Here is a 20,432-nt window from a genome sequence, read left to right as displayed (position 1 = left end):
GCCACTGAGAGCTGATCCCTGAGCTACTCCACTTTCCTGAATGCTGATTCCAGAGAAAAGTGTCCTGATAGAACTCCCCAGGCGTACCAGGATGTCAGTGGTGGAGCGAGCAGCTCGAAATCCACGCTGGTACTCAGATAAGAAACCTCCTTTCTCCAGACGCTACACAGGTCGTCGATTCACCTTCCTCTCAAACAGTTTATACATGCAATTAGTAACACATATCGGTCTGTAACTTCAAACTTATGTCAGATCTTTGTCGGGCTTGAGGAGATGAATTTCTATCCCTTCTCGCCACTGAGACGGAAATTCACCCTCTGGTCAGATTCGGTTGAAAACCTTAGTAGATACCATAGGCATAGGTGTTTTAACATATGGTTATGGACATTATCAGGTCCGATAACTAGTTCCTTGTAAAGCGTCAAGGTGCTCCGGAGTTCCTCCTCCGTAAATGGCACGTTATAATCCCATGAAGCATGAGTAGCAAAACACAGATTACGAAGTTCTGCCTCCCATTTCAGAGAAAGGTAACCAGAACGGTAATTTGCGGACCCAGACACACCCGCGAAATAACTTGCTAGATGATTATGAAGCGTGGGTCGATCAGTGATGATACTGACTGCAATGGAAATGTACGCACAAAGGATGGTCCTGGCACTCCCGAAATGAGCCTGGGTTTAGTCCACACTTGAGATGACGTCCCACCAGGGGAAGAAATGCATGGCTGCACAGACTAACGTCAATGCGGGTGCAGGTTCCGTGCACTGTGCTACTGTAAAGTGTGTTGGTTTCCCTGTATTAAAATGCACAGTTCCAGTTCTCCTTAGAGTTCTTGAATGGAGACTATACTCGCCACGAAATGATAGATTAGCAGGTGCCTGTCATAACCGTTACGATTCCACGGTTACAGTGCCATAGAGTACACTTTTTGTTATTTTTTTACAGAATAAGCAGCGAGTCACTTTCTAACGTATCTGAAGATGGAGAATAACCCTCAACGTCCATCACCTCGTCAGCACCGATGAGGGTTTGGAGGTGTAGACGGTCTCGGAATTTTTCTTCGGTACCTTACGACGGCGGGTTTCCTCCTACGAAGGAAGTGCGCAGCTTTTGCAGCAGGTGCTCCAGCTGGTGCTGACACATACCTTCCCTTTCGAGGGCATGTTTTATATTTTCTCCTTCACAGGAGGGGTGATGGTGCGCTTAGGAAGGGCCCCCTTCTTTTCCGCCTTTTGTTCAAGATTAGACAGGCTGGAAGCCCTGATCGACGATGCCACCTCCGCCGGCTTTGGAACGGCTTTCGCCGAACATTTGGAACTCAACTGCTGACAGCTTAGTTGCTTTCTTCGTCACTAGCTTTTTTATGGCCGATGGTTGAGCGGTCCCCACTTTTAATTTGTGGCATTGCTTGCAGGGGCAAATGCCGCCTTGGAGCAGAGATCTTCACAGATGCAGTTGGGAAAAACGACGAACGTTTGACTTTAGCGTTACAGCACAGAGTCTATAATGTCTTGGCAGGTATATTCAAGGAATCACACTCATGGTGCGCTTCTTTGTATGAAAAACCGTCCAGTGTCTTAATCTCCTGAATCTTATTCTCACTGAAGTAGATAGGACAGTTTCAATCTCGAGGAGAATAAAGTCCAAGGCAGTTTCTGCACCTCTCTGCGCCATGAACTACTTTTTCGCATGTGCCACACGTTGACGACTGATTCAAACAACGAGATACCATGTGTCCGAACTTGTGGCACTTATAGCACCGCAAGGGAGGCGGAGTGTAGTCTTACATCGCACTGGTAGTTTGTTACCTTGACTTTCTTTGGTAACACTGACAACTTGAAAGGGACAATGAATGCATCACTGACTACGTCTTCACGTTGACTTCGCGCGTAATGCAACGGACGTGTGTCACGCCACGGTTCTACATGCTTTCCATCAGATCATCGATGATGTTCAAGATCAGGTCACGGTGAAAGATAACTCCGCGAACAATATTCAGAGATTAATGCTCTGCCACTTTCACAGAAATCTCGGCAAGGTGGTCACACTTGAGTAACTGCGGTGTGCGTCTTAAGCAGCAAACTACCATTGCAACGTTTCTTCAGCTCTTCAATTTCACCGCAGACAACTTCGATTAGTCTACTGAAAATAAACGGCTTAACCGGCTTGAAATCAAGCCCAATGGTTCTGTTAGCGACCAGGAACCTAGCAAAGCTGCATTCCATGTCTTCACGCTGTGCTTCTTCCCAGAGGCTTTCCCACGTGAGAGAATTAAATGTTAAAGACTAGGGCGGTGGACCATCCTGGACTGGTTTCGGTGGTTTGGAATCCATGACCAATGCACCCTCCCTGAATGCTACCAACTCCGATCATGGGCACGCTGTAGCCGCCACCCGGCCAAGGCAATACCCGCCCGCCATGGAAGATATTGCCTGGGGTCCGATGTCGAACGATGCATATAGGCATGTATCCCACAGCGTATACAAGGCGTTTATGCTCATTCATTTGGCTGTGCGTGGGGTACTTGTGTTTTCAGGCAGATACTACTGCAAGGTATATGATGCTCCCACCCGACGGATTGTGGCTACTGTCTGGGCATTCTTTCAGCGTAGTCGCACAGGCGAGGGGCTCTCCCCGCGCAACACTCGCGTAATTGTTGAATATGTCTACAAGTAAACCTCGAGAGGGAACCGATGGACTCAAGATCTTTTTAGTCACCTTCTACGACAGGCAGGGATTACCTGTGGATGTATCCAAACTCTGCCACGCACAGGGGTCCAATTCATAATTCCAATGCCGTAATCCAATTCCGCGCTCAGGTCACCCCATTTTTAGTAGGCTCGTACGACCGGCAGATGATAGCGTGGGTGTTTTCTAACACCCTCTCCTACTGGCGAGGTATCCCATTTAGCCTGCATAATCATCTTCGACCTGTCCCGCTTCGGATAATCTACCAACAGCTAAGCTACCGCCACCAGAGCTAGCAGGATACTATTTCTTTTGCTACTTCTTTAACGTCGCACTAGCACATCGAAGTTTTTTGGCGACGAAGTGATGGGAAAGGGCTAGGATTGGGAATGTAGTGGCCGTGGCCTTAGTTAAGGTACAGCCCCAGCATTTGCCGTGTGTGAAAATGGAAAACTATGTTTAGGGCTACCGACGGTGGGGTTCGAATCTACTTCGAACTCAAGCCCACACCTGCACGACCCTAACCGCACGGCCAACTCACTGGGTTCTCATGATCATTTAACCACCACAGCCCCATCACCACAAGGTAAGGTAGGGTGGCAAAAAATAATTTGAAATGTCAAATATAATGTAATTATATTAATGAATATGTCCAGCGATCAAAACCACATTCGGTTACGGATTTTTTTCTTTTTTATAGATTTTTTAATAATCAGTAAGGCGATTAGCACTGTAGCATCATCATCCTCCACAGTTAGATACTGCTACTAATACTGTTATAATAAATATATTATTCTCGGCATCATCATTACCTCATTTTATCACCACCACCACCGACCACCACTGCAACCACCTAGCGTAATAATATCGGTGAAAATTGCTTTAAACTTAATATGTTTGCACTTTTTATATTTCTATAAATGACTAAATATGTGCAAACGCTGGTTAAGTGTACGACAGGGACAAATGCCCTCAACTATGCAAGCTCAAATACACTGCCTGACAAAGATATTGAAGCACCCAGAAGGGAAAGAGGAAACGAAATGAAACTGTACGTGTTGAGAGGGCATGTGCTGTTATTTCAGTGATTCAGTCAAATTTACGAAGAACTTGGCAGTACAAACCCACTTACCACTATGACTATCACTATCTGTTCTGGATGCATGCACCGATTCGGTTGGGAAGGGTGTGCAAACCATTGTATTATCTCCTGATGCAAGCTGGCCCACAACTATTGTAACTGGTCCTTGATATCCTGGATGGGCATTGAGACGTAGTTGACGTCTGAGCTGGTCCCACACATGTTCTATCTGGGACAGATCTGGGGATATTCCTGGCCATGGGAGTACATCAATATCACGCAGAGAGATGGTACAAAGAGACACGTGCCGCGAGTAGGCGAGAATTGTCCTGTTGAAAAATGGTGTCACGATAGTCTCGCATGAGATATAACACATTAGGACGTAGGGTGTCCGTGACGTGCCGTAACAGTTCCTTCAATCACTACAAGCCGCGAACTGAAGTCATACCCTATTGCTCTCCACACCATGACACCAGCAGTAACACCGCTGTGCCTCTCCAAAATATTGGAAAAATGGGACCTGTCCCCAGGTCACCGCCACACTCGCAGACGATGGTCACCCGAGGTAGTGCAGAACCGCGATTCATCGTTGAACACAATGTGGCGCCATTCATCAGCAGTCCACGCTTCCCGGTCACGCCACCACTCTAAACGCAGCCGTTTGTGTTGTACGCATGAGACGGTAAATCCCTACTCCGGCTACTGCTAGTCTCCGACCAATGGTGCGAGATAACACAGAATATTACAGAGAGTACATTACTTGTTCTCGGATGGCAGGTGCACATATGAAGGTGTTGCCATGTGCTTGATTCACAATACGGCAATCTTCCCTTGTGGTGGTCAGACGTGATCGACCGGAACCTTGACGACGAGTATGCCTGCCCTCACGTTTCCATGCAATCCAACATCGCGCCGCTGTCAGAGGTGAATGCCCTACAAGTCAGGGTACTGCGCGATTCGTTCAAACGGCCGAAGGGAGACAAACAATGAGGCCCCTTTGAAACCGCTGATAACGTTGTCTTGCACGAGTACGTGACATCTCCTTGTCTTTCAGTGAACACTCGCCATCTGATGCTGCTTATTCCCCATACATACACTTCCAGCCTTATAACTACACTAAACACGAACAAAATGAATGCACCATGGTGGCCGTTCTACCTGACACAGAAAAGTGCAACTCTAATCATTTAAAAGAATATTAAATTTTACTAAAGTTTGTTTGACACTCAGGCAGATAGTTTTAGAAGTGTGCTTGTAGCGTTGGTATAATTTACAGGCAGATGTTCAGCGGAATCCCAAAGTATATTTATCTTGCTCATTTCCTTTTTTTATTTCTGATTGGCTCTACTGACCTACTTGAAATACAAGGAATCATAGTTTCATAACAGAACACCATATACGACGCCATGAGGTAAGTCATCAGGTGAAGTTTTAAACTTAAACATTGTTTAATACTCTCTAATTTCATGACAGTTTCCAAGTTTCTAAGGGTGAACTACGTTAAAATGAATAGTAGCCGTTGGGTCTCCAATTACGATTGTTGGAGTTACTAGACCACAATGCAAGAGCTCATTTGCAATTCAATGATGTGAAACTATCCACTTGCTGAACTTTGATCAGCTCAGTTCACGATAAACTAGTGAAATGCGACGAGTAGAGGAATAGCTGGGTTCAACCTCTCTTACTTAAGCTCACAAGTCAGAAGATTTTTAACAACATCCTTTGTAGTGCTTTAAATGATTAGGAAACTAGAGGTAATTTGGTTTAACCCAGGAATGACATTGCATTCTCAAACTTTAACTGTCTGCTCCACGTGGACGGGTGATACAGCACCACATACGTTGGGTAAATACCGATTAAGTTGGCTATTCGTTACGACTCGTGTTACTGGGAGCTTGTATTCAGGAAATTATTGATTCAAGCCCTGCAGATTATTTCCCGAAGTTTCCCATTTTCGCACCACGCAAATTCCAGGCCTGTACCACAGTTAATGCTCCGTCCGCTTCCTTCGCAACTCTAGCACTTTCCTGTCCCAATGGCTGAAGACATGTTCGTGAAAAGTTAAATAACAAACAAAAGTAATTTTATAAATAGTGAAAGCCGTTTACTCTTGGTCGAGGAGAACATGTGAGGATGTCAGCTTGCAAAGATGTGAAGGATTAAGGAAGATGAACTTCCATGAAGGAGTGAAGAAAAATTTAGAATGTTAAACTTATAATTCTATACTTGATGGTCGGTGTAGAATCACTCAGCGGAAATAGTGTAGAATGTCGAACGTAAGGATTGAATAAGGTGTAACACTGAAGTGACATCTATGGTTAGGACGATGGTTAAACAGAATGAGCGACAAACTCTTCTGAAAATTCAGAAGGGAAAGAAAAGGATAAGTTACGCATTAACTTCGGGCCAAATTGGAAGCGTCTTGGCCTCAAAATACTACTCAGATTTGTCCAACCAAGGGGCTGCTATTTTGTCGCGTTATATTGTACACTCAACGTGTTGTACTCTACAGAAAATTTCAGTTCGCTAAATATCACTTGCGTCAGGCCAAACTATCTTTACTTCTAAAAACGACCGCAACTTAAACGTATTCCCATCTGAAATGGACTATAAGACTATTACAGATAAATAGCTCTAAGGAATAGACATCCTGGATTGCAATAAATGATTCAGTTTCAAACGATCCTAAACTGGGGGATGGGAGTATACCACTCTATTCTAACAGTATTTCAGGTAATATAAATATATTGTACAGCAACTAAACGTACCGATGTGAGTTCAGTTTTGTAATAGAAAATATACATATTACTGATAAGCTAGATATAAACCAGTGTAGGAAGGCGCATCACCTTGCCAGATCGGCGTAGAAGGATAGGAGGCTATAGAGGAGTGTCAGGTGGGTGTGGACGCCATCGAACACCATCATATTTCACCATGTGATTGACGGATATTTCAGAAACTAAATAAAAATAAATACATCAAACATAATGTTTCATTTCAGGATATTTCTAGCAATAATTTATGTGGTCACAGTGAATTTCTCAAGCAAAATTCCCTCGCAGAAAATAATTCCAACGCCCCGAAGAGTGAATTGATGAACCTTTCATAGACATGGCCCAGCAGATGGCGAGGTACCATTCACCTCGTTGTGCCGTGTCCTGCTCACTGACTTTTACAGTACAACATCTGGACTGTGCATAGCTCCCCCAGTGCGGAAGCTGTTGGACGCCTTCTTTGCCGCGTAGTGCGTAACTCACATCATTGTAGTAAGTTAATGGATTTGTTGTGGTTTGTTGCATTGTATTTAGTGAAATATCTTAAATGTAATAATGCCCCGCTGCTCTGCAGTGAATCGTAACAACGAGCATAAGTCTGGATGCGGTTGAAGTTTCCACAAGTAGTTTTAATACGATTTAACCTTGTTTGAAATGACGAAACATCGTTGTGTATTCCTTATTATGTCAATAAATTTCATGGTGATTTTCGGTTTCCGTTTAACCAGCCAGTTCTTTTTAAACATGACAAGTGAAGACAAAATAATATGAGTTTGATTTGCAGTGATCGTTTTGAGGAAAAGCTTTTTTATAGAACTGAAAAATCCATCTTTCAGTTACCCTCACATCCCCAGTATGTAATATGGTTCTGTAATTTATATATGGTTATATTTGATAAATTTTCTTATACTCCACCTTGTAGAAGTAAATAGACTTATTACAATATTGTTTCAGCCTTGAGAAAGGGAGCATGTATGAGAAAGTGACGCTGGCAGGACGGAGAGAAGGAATGTTATGCATCCATATCCTGTGCAAAGACACCAACAGTGCGTCAGGAGCATCCATACAGCGCTGCGTCACCCATGCGGCTGAAGGATATATAGTGATACGATAACAAATACGATAACAGCAGTCTGTTCATCGATTTAAGAGAAATGTGACTTCGTTGCAAGAAGTGATGGACACTTTGAAAAATAAAAACGTTCTTAATCAAAATACCGGGCGAGTTGGGCGTGCGCGTAGATGCGCGCGGCTGTGAGCTTACATCCGGGAGATAGTAGGTTCGAATCCCACTATCGGCAGCCCTGAAGATGGTTTTCCTTAGTTTCCCATTTTCACACCAGGCAAATGCTGAGGCTGTACCTTAATTAAGGCCACGGCCGCTTCCTTCCAAATCCTAGGCCTTTCCTATCCCATCGTCGCAATAAGACCTATCTGTGTCGGTGCGACGTAAAGCCCCTAGCTTAATCAAAATGCCAGTGATCTCTTAGAAAAGTAATTTCTTCTGGAGTACCCCTTGTTGTATTACAACGTACACTAAAGTTTAATCAGAAGAAAATCATCACCAAAGCATATCTTGAAGCATTGTAGAAATTCGCAGTGTGCTGCAGGTTTGCTCACCCAAGATCATTCATCCACCTCCACGAAATGCTATAGTTGCAACTAGGATATATACAAGAAGCAAACAAAACCAAACACTATGGCGTAAGAGCCTCGAAGGACCACGGCCTACAAAGCGACCGCTGCTCAGCCCGAGGGCTTGCAGATTATGACGTGTCGTGTGGTCAGCACAACGAATCCTCTCGGCCGTTATTCTGGGCTTTCTAGACTGGATACAACAAGCATTTTAAGCCATTCCAACAAATATCAATGACGTTAAGCAGAAGTTGGGAACTTCAGTGTTTGCACTTGTAATGGAAGAAATAAACATTATCAAGCATATATAAAATGGGACGGAGAAAAGAACATGGGGTTATGCGAATATAGATGTGGCACGTGAAGCCCTAGACCTCACGTCAGTGTGTTAACGATACGTCTTCATTAATGGCCTGTCAGGATAGGAAGAAGTAAATTTAGTAGTGGAAGCTGTAAGAGGACTGGATGATGTCACGTGACTGTAGTATCGTTGAAACATGAAAAGGATGAAAGCTCTAGGGTTTAATATTGATCCAACTAATCCTGTTCAGTTTCTTCGTCACCCTAATGATGATGGAAAAAGAATATACAAATGAACTTTCACATCTCGGAGTACTTATGGAGGCTAAAAATACTTCGAATTATCGAAAATTCAACGTATAGAAGGACGTGAATACTACTTCGGTTCCGCAACAAATATGAGCCGTACCGTTATTTACTACCTAACTTTTGTCAACAATGATATGATTTTTCTCTGCATTTTAATACTATTCTGATATTAATATAATTTTAGTATTATGTCGTCTTTTTCGCATATTTATACATTTCTTTAATAAACACCTGTTTTTCACTTGCACTTGAACTCTTCAGCACAGGTTTATTCTCCATGGCGCTGAAGTTAATGTTCTGAGCAGGGCTTGATTGATTTAGTAGTTCAGGAATTCCCAAATTACATTCCACCCCGTGCCATGGACATCTTGCAGAGTGTTGCGAAGTAGCCTAAAAGGGGTTTTAAGGTAGGTACTAAAATAACGCAGCTACTTAAGGTTGCAACGTTCATTACCATTAAGATGATGTGGAATGTAGATAGTCAAAGAATGCTCTCGTACAAAAATGTACAGAATGCTTATTCTTGTACCTATATGAAGGAAACTTCATTTTAGGTTCCAACTGCAAGAACTATCAATATGCTGGGATAAGCATAATGCTCTGCGTAACTTCGAGTTGCAGAATTTTGTTTACATCTGTTTGCAAATAATTCGAATAATACAGCTTCGAATTATTGAAGATATATGTAATATATAAAGTATTCATGATTCTGTCAGAAACGAATTCCTTCGATATATCGAAAATTCGAGTTGTGTATGTTCGAGTCGTAGAAGTTTGACGGTATAGTGTGCGCAACATGCTTAAATTAATTCTAAATGCACGTTTCTAAATGTGATGAAATAATAATTGAATCAGTCATTTAAGAAAGGACTCAAATAAGTTTTTCAAAAGAACTTTTTTCTTTTTATGTAGAATGGTCTCTAAAGGGTGGATAAATGATTCTGTACTGAAATGGCTCAACTAAGTCTACTTGTATGGAAGAAACAGCAGGTACAATGAACATGGAAATCCACAGACTGTTTCCAGTCATTCGACCGGGTCAGGAATGGAATGAGTGAAGCCCCATCTAGCGGCGAGTATAGGAATTGTGCCAGCTACCGAAGCCTGTCACCCGGGGCAATGATACATGACTGACAGATGGAACGTTAATGGAGAGTGTTGCTGAAATGAAATATGAAAGGGAAAACCGGAGTACCCCGGAGAAAATCCTGTCCACCTTCGCTTTCTCCAGCACAATTCTCATATGGTGTGACCGGCATTTGAACCACGGTATCCAGCGGTGAGTGGCCGGCGCGCTGCCGCCTGAGCCTCGGAGGCTACTAAACAGCAGGTACCACTCAGTTTAGAAAGGACACGACTGCTGGAATTGAAACCTCTCTAAAGTGAAATCTCCTGGCACCTAGCAATCCCGAAACCCTGTACAAGACATTCACTATCTGCGGTAACTATAGGTGTTTGTACACTCATCTTCATAAAAACCACTATAAACCTAAGGTAATAGATCAGTATGACTTGAGCAGACTTGCACGACGCCTCGCAGACGTATGCGAGAACCGTACCGTCAACTGAGTGAGTTTGAAAGAGGGCGCATTATTGGCATGAGAGAACGTGATGCATTCATCGGGAAATTGCTGATCGTGTGGGACGAAGTGTGTCCGCTGAGCAACGGATGTGTACAAAAATGTTCACAGAAGGCCGTAGAACACGACGAAATGGTTCTGGTCGAACCACCCAGACCCCCCCCCCCCCGAGAAGATAAACAACTCATCCGAATGGCATTGAAGGGCAGATCTGCGACCTACTCGGCTATGGCGCAAAAATGGAACAGTGTAATGCATCGTAGATTATCAGGAGTGACAGTCCGTCGCCGTTTATTACGCCCTAGGTTACCGGCGCGTCGTACACTTCTCCACCTACCTTTGAATAACGTGCATAAACATGCAATGGTGTATGGAACGGCGTCACTGAGGACAAGAATGGCAGCAGATAGTGTTTTCGGACGAATCCAGGTTCTGTTTGTTTGAAAACGATGACCACATTTTGGTTCCCCGCAGACAGGAGAAGACTCTAACTCAAGGCCTTATGGTGTGGGGTGCTATTGGGTAGAACCACAGATCAAAGTTGGTGCGTGTCCAGTGCAGTGGCCAGTTTGACCTACGTTAATGACATTCTGCCACCCGCAGCCATTCCCTTTATGCACGACACCCCAGGCGCCGTATTTCAGCAGGACAATGCGCGACCACATGTTGCTGCACGAGCACTTGCCTTCTTATTTTCACAGGATGCCAGGCTGTTGCTCTGGCCCGCCCGATCACTGGACTTGTCGACATTTGAAAATGTGTGGGATATGGTGAAACGACGGGTGCCGCGCTGTGACCCAGTGCCAACCGCCAAAGATGAACTGAAGTACCAGGCGAATGCAGCATGGATGGCAATACCCCAGGACGCCATTCGTGCCTTATACGCGTCGATAACATCACGCATGGAACAAGTTATCAGTGCCCACGGAGGACCCAGTGCCTACTAGGCAACAGGACACATGCTGAACCAAGGTGACTGAAATGCTAATCGTTTATGCAGAACATACTAATGAACATGTTATGTGAATATGAACTTCGTATCTCTAGTCTTTCAAGGTGTTCTGTTTTTATGAACATGAGTGTATTCAATATTCATAACGTGAAGACACGTACATTTCTTATGTATGTTTACCACGAAGTCCGTGGGTAAAAGGAGTCAGTTACGTTTGTACATTCATCCCAGACTACATTAAACAACATCCTCCTGAGGAAGCATGAGAACATCTCTACTAGGAAGGTTGCATAGGCCAAAATAAGAAACACTCTCTGATTAGAATTTGCACGGCATTAGCCAAAAGCAAACGATTTTACAGGATATCACACTTTTCCCTATTAGAGGAAATTCATTTAAAGCACATGACAGGGATTTTGGCCTAATAATAGAAGAAACATCAGAGGAACTAAATTATAATTGAGTGCACCAGTAATGTCGGCGGCTTTTGGCGGGCAGAAGGGAAGTATAACATGGCGTATAATTCCTTTAAACGCTGTGCCCTGGAAATAGCTGCGTGTGCTACGTGGTTACCGTACAGGTAAGTGATCTAGCAACGCACCATTCACTATTGTGTGCGCCTGGACGTTGGATGTTCTTTACGTGAGTAGCAATCAAGCTATAAGCATGCCACGAAGACTGTTCCTTGCCCCTGTTGTGCAGATTGCAACCGTCTGTGAGGCGTCGCATCGTGGGACATCGCGAGGTGGGATGGATATATTGGCGGATTACTGCACACGTTGGACTCTATGCATCCGTAGAGAGCGATGTTTCAAGGGTGGTCAGTTTAATATGCCCGTACTCTTAGATCAGGTTCAGTTCGACTGCAACCGTGTAGTACTAACGTCGTCCAGATATACGTAATGTTAGGGCATGACTGGCAGATTGTAACGCATCCACGTACGAGATCCGAGTGAAAAAGGATCCAGGGGCATGCACACGAACCATTGGGAACAATCTACTTGCAGCAGTACTACGAACACGTTTGTCTTTGGATCGGCTTCATCCGTCACAGCCCCATCACTCACGCCTCCTGTGATGTCGGACAAGAACCGCATAGAGAACGGAAAGGCATTCTGTGGTGTTGGCCAAGGACCCCCCAGAGAACGGAATGGCCCTCTGTTGTGTTTGGCGATGGGAGCAGGTTCTGCCGTCATGCAAGTGATGGCCGTTTACGTGTACGACGTCGTCACCTTGGAGAGTGTGTTCTCCCACGAAATACAAGCTGAACTTCTGGCAGCCTGGTGCAGGGCGTTCACAATTCCCGTTCACCTTTGGCTTTCGTGGAGGGCCCGTACCCGCTACATATAGGACATTGTTCGACACGTCCAGCGCCATTTCTACACCAGGAAGGTAACGTACTGTTTCAGCACGATAAATGTTGTCCACACACTACTGCTAATACACGAGGTGTTCTTCGTGGTGTTCAAGAACTGTCCTGACCAGCACGATCACCCGATCTCTCTCCCATTGAACAAAATTTGGACGTGATTGGATTACATCTGATCCAGTCTGTTCGGTCAGCTACAACACTTACAAAATTGCAATAGGTTCAAGAGGCTTAGAACATTATTTTGCAGAATGATATTTGTCACCTGCACGACTGTATACATGCAAGAATACTGGCTTGTATGGGTGCCCGAGGAAGGTGCACCGTATATGGATGTGGCACTAGGCAACCTCAGTAGTCTGTCTATTGATTAGTTTGATCTGTATTGTTGATCATGAATTTAATCTAGACTGAATCGCGAATAAAGTTACAGGTAGTCACAGTGCAGCAATGTATTTCCGCCATTATATCTCGCATTATTATATAAAATTTGGAATGAATCGTCTACTACTGTTTAAGGTTGTGGTATTTCCATCACAACCTTATACCCAGTACTATAAAAAATACCCTTCGGCATGAACTTGGTCTACTTTCTAGCAATCTGCTTTTGTCTCCGTTTTATACAAGTCTTCATTTAAGCTCAGTTCTATGACTGCTGATGATCGTCTATTGGAGATACAACAATCTTCCTGCGGATTACTCAACATACGTCCATACAAATAATCATACAAAAACGTTCACAAAGTGCAGAATGTCACTATTTACGACAAAAGAAATCAACATAAGTAATATGTTTGATATTCAGATTTTTTCTGATGACGTGGCATTTGGTAGAAGAATGTTAATGTAAACATGATATATATTGAAGTTTTCATCCGTAATACTGACCCTTTCAGAAGTTATTTCCTTTACTATAAACGTAAGTATTTGCGGAAGCCTGAAAGCTGCCTAGTCAAGGTGGTAAAGGCACATTTGGTTCATTTCGAAGGGTGTGGCTTAGATCACACTAGAGCAAATCAGGAAATTTATACAAAGAGACTTCCGATTCTGAAGAGACGCATAGCCCCAGTGATTCACTCTGGTTAAAATTGAGGCCAAGGAGCCGGGGCATTGGCCGAATCATTATCTCACATGGTGGCGAGGTTAGGAGAAATGGAAATATTTGGCATCCACTCCTCCTTAAGCCTTCATGATTTCTTCGAAGATGGCTCTGCTTTATTGTGAAAAACGTAAGGAGCATGCATTTCCAGCACGAGAACACCGTCGCTATCCAGGCTCACGCCCAGTTCGCCTGAGCTGTGGTAGGAATTTATATCTGGTTTCGAAGACTGCAGTGGGATACACACGGCCTCAGTAAGCGTAACTGAGCAAGTGGGTCAGTTTCAGTCTAATTTTAAGCTGTTACAGTAGTGACTATAGGTAGCCTACCACTTTGACACTAGGAAGGTGCTAGGATGGTAACTAACATGAAGTATCGACCGTTTTCATTGTTTATTTATTAGAACTTTAACATCACTCTAATGCATGCAAAGCTCTCGGCAACGTTGCGATATGATAGGGTTATGACTGGGAAGCCTCAATTATCGTATAGTTTCGGTATTTGCCTGGTAGGAAACAACATAAAACCATTTTCAGGTCTATGACTGTGGGTTTTGAACCCGTTGCCTAACGAATAAAAGCCGACACCTACACGACTTTTACCACAAAACCAACTCGCTTATTACTATTTTCCAAATTGAAATCTTAATTGCTAATTACTTAGACGCTTGATATATTGGTTTCAGATGTACTGCACTTGAATATCCAAATTAAGGAGAGCTGCATTCTGAATTTTACAGATTGTGTTTAAAAGCAACTCGCAGAATCATTTGGAAAGAATTCCCAGCAGTTAGCAGACAAAAAATATAGTCAGGATAATTACAAATATTATTTTGTTTTCATCCTCACTTTATTACACTGCTGGCACAGGTTGTTAAAGAAATTGCCTCGGGGATGCACTGGTGTGTGTATACAATCTTTTAAATGAGATTGCATTCGTAGCAACACTTCCAAGCCGTTATTTGTTAGTGTAAAAATAATCACCTACTTTCTACTTCTATGTTTCCCTAACTCCTTTCTCTTCATACAGCTTTCTAAAAGCAACCGCGCACGTTCCCGTCTCGTTAATAAGGCTAATTTCATTGCCGCCTAATGAGTATCATGGTGTTTGCACAGTCGTGCTCTGAATTTTGCAAGTAACTAAGGCAATTTACCTTCCCTGCGGCGTGTACCTCTATCAGCAATAGAATAAACAGCTAAAAGAGGGCAATACCAATTACCAGCTATAATTTTTAATGCGTCACATTTTTTCTCACAGTACATACTCGGTTAATATTAGTTTAGAACCAAGGAAAAAATGATATTAGTGAATATAATCATTGAGGTAATAAAATGGAAAATTATTCCCTCACAATAAACAGAGCGACGATTGAACATAGTAACAGGAAAATATCAAGATACTCCCGAGAATAAAACATTTACACAAAAAAATTAATTTGGGTTAGTCTGCATGAGGACCAGTTAATGCAGTGATTCCCTAACTTGGGTTCCCCGACACTATGATGAGTTTCACGAAAATGCATAACACCTCATTTGAAAGGTAGTAGGGCCTATTGATAAATTTACCCACTTATCTCAGTTACAGGCTAAAAAAATGCAAGCTTTAAGATATTATGCCACTGATTTCTGACTTTAATATTCCAGCTACATTAATTTAACAAGTACTTCACTTGGTTATAATCTGACATGCATAGATGGGTCAGGAACACTTTCATATAGTAGCCGGACAGTTTAGATACTTAATTCAGGCAGCAAGAAGAGGAGCAATTGGTTGAAATGAAGTGTGGTCGGACATTAAAAATCAAATTAAGTTAACCGTGTTTTGATATCTTTCGGTTATCGATGGTAAAAGAGTTTTCTGCTGTCATTCAAAAAGCTGGGAAGGGCTAAGTATGATCTTATACAATGGGTGCGGAGTCAGCATACTCCCACGAGGTCACTGTGTATAGTAGTATACCTATAGGGTTCTTGACAACAAGAATTGTACCTATGGGGTTTCGTACCCGAGCTCAATGACCTCCCGGTGAGGTTAAGAAGCAGAATAACGTCATAACTTTGCTTACGAGAGCAACCCTAACTTCATAGGTTGCATTGTAGCTGCCTAAGTGGTCGGGGAATGGTCTGGGGTGCTTTTGATCCTAGGCGAGGTTATGACGCCATACCCTTACATACGAGGGAAATGCTAACCTTACATGCCACTTTGGAGAAGCCAAATAGACCGGGCGCGCTTGAAGGAGCCACAAATCGGGTAGGTGACCTGCAGATGAGGTTAAGACGTCATTATGAAGTGTTAACCTAACCTCGCGCACGAACGTTAGCCTAACCTCACACAGGCTATTTAGTGGCTCCCCTTGGGTGAGTCCAATCATTTAGGTGACTGGTAGTTGAGGTTATGATGCCACGATGACGTGTTAACCTGACCTAGCTACGAGGAACGCTAACCTCAGACGGGATACCCCTGGAGGAGCCGAACTGGTTAGGTGACTTGTAGGTGTGGTTAAAACGTATGTTAACCTAACCTTGGGGACTAACGGTAACCTAAACTCACACAAGGGCTCTTTGCCCGTCTCCCCATGGAGGAGTGCCGGAGCTGTGACGTAATAAGCGCGGGCGATTTAAAATTCATGCTCATCTTTACATAACCGAACGCGCAGGCCTTCTCCTGATAGAGCTGTAACGTCACAGCGTGGCAGGTATCAAATGCGGACTACTGGCTAAGGTTGCATGACGTTACAGCTTAACGCGTGTCCATTCCTTGTCCCGTTTCTCTACGGTGTTGGGTTTGTGGTGGGGTGAATCTGTTAAGATGGATATTTTTAATAACAGGATGTCCTCCCTGGCGCCAAACTCATCAGGGAAGATAAGATGAAATGAATGACATGATATATGATAGTAGGAACGGAGAGGGTAAAACGCGGTAGTAGCACATAGCCTTCTCCTGTCGAATAGGATCGAGAGGTCTGCTCCATCCGACGGACAAATCACCATCAACAGCGTTATATGCCCTCATTCCATATGAGCACTGCGGAGAGGATTGGAATTTAATCAACGCATTTTTGGGCACAAAATATAGTAATTAGAAATTGTATACCACCACCCCCTTACCTTCCCACGGGCCGAGTGCCTCAGACTGTTCAGACGCTGGCCTTCCGTCACGAACATTGTAAGTTCGATCCTGGCTCAGCTGTGTGGGGGAGGGGAGACATATCAGCGCACACTCGCTGCGTCTTCGTGAGTTACTGTAAAATCTCCTGCTAGAGACATAACAGTGCGCTCTTACAACAACTTACTGAGGTAGCAGAATAACAACAACAACTGTCCTCTGTTAAAAGTAGAGCTGATTGTGACGTGAATACGTGTGTTAACTCACTTCCTTTAAAATCTTTCTTATGTAAGATATAGCATGTTACACGTAACTTTTGTATTTCACGCTCTATATACTATGCATTTCCTTTTACTTCCTTATCTTATCTATCTGAATATCCTCCTTCTAACAGAGAGAGTTCTATCTTCCTTATAGAACTAGCAGCTTATATCTACCTCCTCATCCTCCTCCGCATAGACTTTGACTTCCTCCTTTTCGTCATCCTCCTCTTCCTACTAAAACGCATCTCTACTTAGTTGAGCACCTGTTCAAGAGTTGAGCACACTTTTCAGGCCTTGTACCACTTTTCAAATTTTGTAACAGGTCTGCAAATCAAACACATTCTACGTACCTTATGTGGATAGTTCTTTACTCGCGGTACTGAGCATGTGTCATACTAAGGTCTTGTTTTTTAATATGCAGCGATCACGTCGATATGGTTATGCATGTTTAGACTTGTTCATTATAAAGGTCAATCTCTAGTAAACTCAAGCCCATTATATATGCTGTAAGTGAGAATATTTCCTTTATTCTATCAGATACTGTGATAGAGAGTAGAGCGCTTTATTCCATCATTACAAGAACATAAATAGTTGATGTACAAGGCTTTAAAGTGTACGGAAACCAATTTGTGTTCAAAATGGTGGCAGTGTTGGATTGCACTGTGTTGTGGACGCCAAAACTCGTCAGTTAAGAGTTTAGCCCCCCTTTCCCTTACTGTATGCAAACAGATGAAGACAAAAAGCAAACACAATGGTTAGAAAAAATTTGGATACGCAGTGGGAAGTAAAGGGAATAACATATCGCTTTCTAGCTATGATGAGGAAAGCTCATTTTTCAAGAGCAGATCTTGTTTCTAAAGGGTTGTGAAAAGAAGGAATGGTTGCGTGAGTAACTACCATCAACACGTAAAATTATCGATGTGCATGAATTAGTATGTCCATCATACAAAACACTTCCCGAGGTTCACAGTGAAGAAACAATTAAACAGTCTTCATGCGATTTATGCATGCTCTTTGATTGGCTTTGTCGCAGTGCATGCCGGGAGGTGAAGAGCGTACGCAAATTGCAGTGTCGAAATGACGAGAGTGTGAAAGAAACATTTGTAGAGTAAAGACATCATGTCTTTTCTATATGATACTAAGTGTAACGCAGTTGAAAAGGCTATCGTTAAAGATTTATGCTTGCAAAAAGAAACTAAACAATTTTACTAAAGAAGAGTTGAATGCATTACTAAAGGCATTTTTGGTCAATGCAGCTGCGAATGCCGTAAAGAAGATCTGGGATAAGTTGCCTCGTGAGTGGACCGAAGATCCTGTTTTTTCGGAGCTTCAAATGTGTAGTTTATATCATGAACAAGTGAGTATAGGCAAGAGACCTCCGGTTGTACAGTGCCGTACATGTCAGCTCATTAAACTGTATCACGGACCTAAAACTAACGAGTTGTCTTAGCTTACAAACACTTACCATGACTCCGAAAGGAATAAGCAAGCTGTCGCATAAAAAGGTGAAAGAACGTGCTGGGAGAAATTTGAAGAAGCACGCTGGGCATGGACTCATCAATAAGGCGATTGATCTTTTCCTTTCAAGCTCCATCTTCCTAGTTACCAATACTGTGGCCCAGGAACTCGACTTGACGTCCGCTTGGTACGCAGTGATCCTGGTATTAAGATGTTGGATGCGTCCTGCAAAGGGCATGACATTGCTTATCGTCAAAAGAAACCTGAAATAAGACGTGTAGCTGATGAAAGTGTGCTTCGTAAAGTTATGCATCGTGTGACGTCACCTAATGCTACAATTGCTGAGAAGATAGAAGTGCCTGTCGTTGCCAGTGCAAAGAGAGGAAAACTGTGACCGGGTGGTGGTATTAAACAGCGAAGACAGTAGAAATATTCTATGTAAGAAAGAACAGATTTACTTGAAGAAAGAAGAATGTATATATATATATATATATATATATATATATATATATATACATACATACATTATCATTATGGACTGTTATGCCTTTCAGCGTTCAGTCTGCAAGCCTCTGAGAATTTACTAAACGTCGCCACAATCCTCGATTTGCAACTAGTGCTGTGGCCTCATTCAGTTCTATACCTCTTATCTTTAAATCGTTAGAAACCGAGTCTGACCATCTTCGTCTTGGTCTCCATCTACTTCTCTTACCCTCCATAGCAGAGTCCATTATTCTCCTAGGTAACCTATCCTCCTCCATTCGCATCACATGACCCCACCATCGAAGCCGGTTTACGCGTACAGCTTCATCCATCGAGTTCATTCCTAAATTAGCCTTATATATATCGTTATTCCTAGAGGCATATGGAATCATTTCTACTATATCTGCTTGCCAGAGATCATCTTGTCCGCGTGTAATAAAGCGTCTGCGGTAGTAGGTGCGACGAACTGGTTTGCGATGCTTATCTTTACGAGTGAGGTCTTACCTTGGCGAGCAATTACTGAATAATACCCGCATGACGTAATTCTTTCTCCATTTCTAGAATTTATGATTCAAGACCTGTGTGACCAACATTTTGCGAAGCTCCTAGAAGTTGTAATCGTTCTACGAGTAAGTTAGGGTAATTCCAGTTTCTTACAGACGGCAACAAACGTTTGTAGGTAACATAAAGACCACGCGCAATCTGTTGCAGTGAAGGAAACAGCTTAGAATTAAACTCTCGATACTTGCGACACTTATTTGCATTTACAGCTTCTGTCCTCTTGTAATTAGCCCGTGTTGCGTCAGTAACAAAATATTGCTATATATTTTTCAGAATCATCTTGTGGAATTATATCCTTGTCAGGTATACGTGAGAAAGGAAGTTCTAAGAGAACTTTGGTAGGTTTATAGGTAACACCTTTTACGACGAGACTTACCATTAATCTTAACATCTGCATTACATATCCAGAAAAGTCGTCTGCATAGCGAATGCCGTAGGTTGTGTCAGTTTGTCCTGTAAAGTGTTTTTGTGCATAAGGAGCAAAGAGTGATCCATAGGTATTTTGAATAAAAGTCCTTAAATGATTACCATACTCCGGTGTGATCATAACCTCAGACAAACAAGATGGATCTTGTGTTGAGGTAGTAGGTGTTTCAGCAATAATAACTGTAGTTAGACACTTAACTCGCGTAAGTGGTGAAGTAACGCTAAGGTCTTCTTCATTCCCTTCTTCATCCCTATATCCTGCTTCTCTTCCTCGTCCTGCTTCTCTTCTTCTTCTTCTTCTTCTTCAGGCTTTTCTTGTACTTGATTCTCTTTATCATGAGTTGTTTGCATA

The sequence above is a fragment of the Anabrus simplex genome, chromosome 2 (genome assembly GCF_040414725.1).
Source record: "Anabrus simplex isolate iqAnaSimp1 chromosome 2, ASM4041472v1, whole genome shotgun sequence".
NCBI lineage: Eukaryota > Metazoa > Arthropoda > Insecta > Orthoptera > Tettigoniidae > Anabrus > Anabrus simplex.
Note: the sequence above shows the minus strand (reverse complement) of the source record.